Source organism: Acomys minous (genome assembly GCF_964271855.1).
Source record: "Acomys minous genome assembly, chromosome: 6".
NCBI lineage: Eukaryota > Metazoa > Chordata > Mammalia > Rodentia > Muridae > Acomys > Acomys minous.
Window position 1 is genome coordinate 93,978,146 of NC_140487.1, and position 4,836 is coordinate 93,982,981.

Here is a 4,836-nt window from a genome sequence, read left to right on the forward strand (position 1 = left end):
TCCTGGGCGCTGGCCGCCGCCTCCAACCGGCCCACAGTGCACCGCGCAGGCACCTCTCTAGGAATGGATTCCGGTGCTTCCTAGAGAAAACGATCCTCTGTGGTACCTGGTGGGTCCTTCTGGCCGCCCATCCTTCTTTCTCTAAAGTGGATTTGAAGGATTCCCAGAGCAGCCCTGACACAAAGATTGATCATAACACAGGAAATCGCGCCTCTTCAAGCCCCATTCAAGAAAATTACTGGGGCAAGAGATGGCTCAGAGGTTAAGAGCACTGACTGCTCTTGCAAAGGTCATGAGTTCAATTCCCAGCAACCACATGGTGGCTCACAACCATCTGTAATGAGATCTGGTACTCTGTTCTGGCCTGCAGGCAGAATACTGTATACATAATAAATAAATAAATAAGTAAAAAAAAAAAAAAAAAAAGAAAGAAGGAAAGAAAATTACTGGTGTTTCAGTCAGTACCTTGCGCTGGCAATGCACTAGAGACTTCATAAGTATTGTCTGAGGGTGTGGCTACATTAGTACAGCACGTGCTTGATATACGTTCTGGGTTCAGACTTCCAGCACTGCATGAAACCGGGTTGTGATCCCACCACTCGGGAGATGGAAGCCAAGGAAGATCCGAAGTTCAAAACTGCTGAAGATGTACTTCAGTTGGTAGAGTGCTTGCCCATCATGCCCTGGGTTCAAACCTCAGCATGGCATGGTGCCACATACTTACATCTGAGCCCTCAGGATGTGAGAGCAGGAAAATTAGGAGGAGTTCAAGGTCATCCTCTCCTACGTACATAAAGAGTTTGAGGCCAGCCTGGGATACACGAGACCCTTGTCAAAAAATAACAAATAAAAAATCCTAGGAGTGCAAAGCCATTCTTTCCTACACGGGAGAGATGGAGGTGAGCAGGAGCAGAAGAGTCGAAGTTTCTTGCCTCCTTCACAGTGAATTTAAGGCCAGTCTGCGATTCATGATAACCTGTCTAAAGGTAAGCGGTAGGGTGCAGTGTGTCAGGAACACTTGCTGCTTTTTTAGAGAACTCAAGTTCAGTTCCCAGCACTCATGTCGGGGGGCTCCAGAGGATTTAACACGTTCTTCTGGCCTCCATGAGCACCTGCATGCAGAACACACACACACACAGTGTGTCTACAGAGTGAGTCCAGGACAAGCAAGGCTACACAGAGAAACGCTGTTTCAAAACAAAACAAAACAAAAACATTCTTTTATTAGCTGGACGTGGTGGCGAATACCTTTAATCCCAGCACCCTGGAAGCAGAGCCAGGTATATCACTGTGAGTTTCTGTTTTTGTTTGTTTTGGTTTTTTGAGGCAGGGCTTCTCTATGTTCTCTTGGCCGTCCTGGACTCGCTTTGTAGACCAGGCTGGCCTTGAACTCACAGGGATCTGCCTGCTTCTGTCTCCCGAGTGCTGGGATTAAAGGCGTGCGTCACCACACTGGGCTCTATCATTCTAAGTTTGAGGCCAGTCTGGTCTACAAAGCAAGGCCAAGACAGCTAAGACTAAAACAGAGAAACTCTGTCTCAGAAAAAAAAAATTCTTTTTATTACTAGGTGGTGGTGGAACATGCTATTAACCCCAGCACTCAGAAGCTAGAGGCAGGCAGATTTCTGAGTTCAATGTCAGCATGGTCTATAGCGTGAGTTCCAAGATGGCCAGGGCTACACAGAGAAACCCTGTCTCAAAAAACAAAAACAAAAAAAAAATATTTCTATGTGTATGTGTGCGCCTGAGTATGTGTCTATGTAACCACACGCATGCAGGAGCCTGAGGAGGTCAGCAGTAGCCTGGACCAGCAGGGTCATTCTTCAGTGGCAGGGTCCTGAGAAAGAGGGCCAGGAGGTCAGAAAGTAAGCTGTAGTGGATATAAACACGTTTTTGTTTTGACCCCAAGTACGGCATGGGGAGCAGACTTGTGAGAAAACAGGTGATGTTTATCCACTTAGAAGTCGAGCTACCTCGTGGGGGTGCTCGGTTTTTGCCAGCTGAAAACATCATAGTACAGACTCTGAGAGGACATATACATATGAGCCAAAGCAGGAGGCTGGGCTTTTTGGGTCTTGGTATTGTTTGGCTGTTCATTGCTCCACTTCGAGACGCTCCAAGAGACCTGCTCCAGGGAAGGCTTTGAGGCTCTGGGTTCCTCCAGGTTCCAGCAGCAACTCTGATGGAATTGCTGATCTGCTGAAATCCTGCCAGCTATGCCAGGAGAATCGTTCCCGGGAACTGAATCCAACAAGGTCTACTTCCCCTGTTCCCATAAACCTCCTTTCTCTCCTATCTAGGGTAGGTGGGTTGGAAGGGACATATAAGCATTTGAAGAACCCCCAAATAAAGTAGGTTTGGAAAAGCTGGAGTCTGTAGTAAGAAGAAAGGTAAAGGTTGGAATGGGGAGGTCTTGCACAAACTGTGTCTATTAAGAAGTACAGCATCGGGGCTGGAGAGATGACTCAGAGGTTAAGAGCACTGTCTGCTCTTCCAAAGGTCCTGAGTTCAATTCCCAGCAACCACATGGTGGCTCACAACTGTCTGTAGCTCCAGTTCCAGGGATTCTGACACTCACACCAATGCACATGAAATTAAAAACAAACAAACAAACAAAAAACAAAAACAAAAAAGAGCACTGACTGTTCCTCCAGAGGTACTGAGTTCAATTCTCAGCAACCACATGGTGGCTCACAACCATCTGTAATGTGATCTGATGCCTCATTCTGTCATGCAGGTGTACATGCAGGCACAGCATTGTATATATAATAATAATAAAAAATAAGTCTTGGGCTGGAGAGATGGCTCAGTGTTAAGAGCCCCATCTGCTCTTCCAAAGGTCCTGAATTCAATTCCCAACAACCACATGGTGGCTCACAACCACCTATACTAAGATCTGGTGCCCTCTTTTGGCGTGCAAGCTCACACGCAGGCAGAACACTGTATAAATAATAAATAAATCTTCAAAAAAAAATGAATCGTAAAAAAAGAAGAAGTACAGCATCAGCTGGGGAAAACAGCATCATATATACTATTTCCAGGGGAGAAATGGGACATAGTCAGCAGAAACTATCATACAATGGGACTAAATTAGAGGAAAGCTAATCAAACAATGTTGCACAAGAGGACACGGGATATCTCAAAAACATAGACCAAGCACACAGCAGCCTTTGGACTGATAACTATAGCCCCATACAGTGGAAAGAGTTGGGTTCTCAGGATTTGAAGTAGCAGCTCTCCCAAGGCCCTGGCTTCAGGCCATCATGGGCCTTATCAAACACGTTCCTGGTTTTGAGAAGGAGTTAAGGTACATTCCCAGGGAGCAGGACAATAGAAACTGAAGCAGAGGCATTTTAACAGCCAACTCTCCTGGAGGCATTTCTGTGAGGGCTGTCAGGTGGTGTTTTGATGTCAGGGGAGCTCTGTTTAGACCTAGATAATACTGCACACTCATATGTGGATTTTTAGTTGAACATATCATTATTTTGCCAAGGAATAAGTTTTACAGAGTAGGTTATCTGTTTTAGGGACTGTACAAGGGCAGGCATTTGTCATTGTGTGTGTGGTGTATCAAATTTCTCATAGTCTGGGCCTGCTTATTTATTCTCAACAGTAGTGTCAGGACAGACTGCAGCTGGGGATTGTTAAGGTTAACTCTTTCTGGTGCTGTCATAATGAACAGGGGACTACTCCGAGCCCAACCTACTTTGAAGTTAAGCAGCCTTATTTCTAAGGTTAGAATAGTTCAGCACAGCCACCCTTCCCAGAGTGGTGTCCACACAGCCATCCAACCTGTCACTCTATTATAGAAAGGGTGATCGGGAGAAAGGCTGAGGCAGGAGAATTGTCTTGGGTTTAAAGCTAAGCTGGGCTACAAAGCATCATGCAGGCCAGTCTGAACTAGAATGAAACTTTGTCTGGGGAAAAAAAAATAAGTAAATCCAGATTCCAGTTCATTGCATCAGAAATTAGAATCCCTCAAACACAGCAGCGTTACCATCAAGAGACATATTATATCTCCCATTGAGGGAATCCCTGCAGGTGTCAAACTGGAAAGGAAACCCCTCAAAGAGATAAGAATGAAAACCCTGGGCCAGGCATGGTGGCACACACCTTTAATCCCAGCACTCAGGAGGCAGAGGCAGGCGGATCACTGTGAGTTCGAGGCCAGCCTGGTCTACAAAGTGAGTCCAGGACAGCCAAGGCTACACAGAGAAACCTTGTCTCAAAAAAAAAAAAAAAAAGAAAGAAAGAAAGAAAGAAAAGAAAACCTTGTGTCAATTGACTTCATCAACTTGCATCAGACTTCAGGGAGTCTAAAGCCAGGCAGTTCACTGTCAGAATATTTAAAACACAGTACAATTTGGGAAAAGGTTTTCAGGCAACAATGAGGCCAATCAAGGCCAATTCTAGGTGTATAATAAAGCTTAAGATCTGACTACCCCATGAGTGTTGGTTCTATGGTTAAAAGGTATAGAATCTAGTGTGGTCCCTGGCCAATAGCATAGAGGTCAGCAAGCAGTAAAGTACATCTCCCCTAAGGATGGGTAACAGTCTAGGGAGGAAAGAGTCTAGGATAATCATTCTGGGAGGTCTGCCTCCACAGATAGCAAAAGGTCACCAGAGCATTAGCAAAATCCACTCTCAGCCTTCTGGGTGGAAATGCAAGCGTTTGGTTTTTATCTCCTCCGTTGAGGAGACATCCCTGCACGTAACACTCCGGGTTCTCTGTGCTTCTCTGTGAGTAGAAGACCTTTGTGCCCACAATACCCCATCTTAGTAAATCTACCACCTGCTGCAAGGTCTAATGGTCTCTCTGTTCTTTTTCCTGCCGAA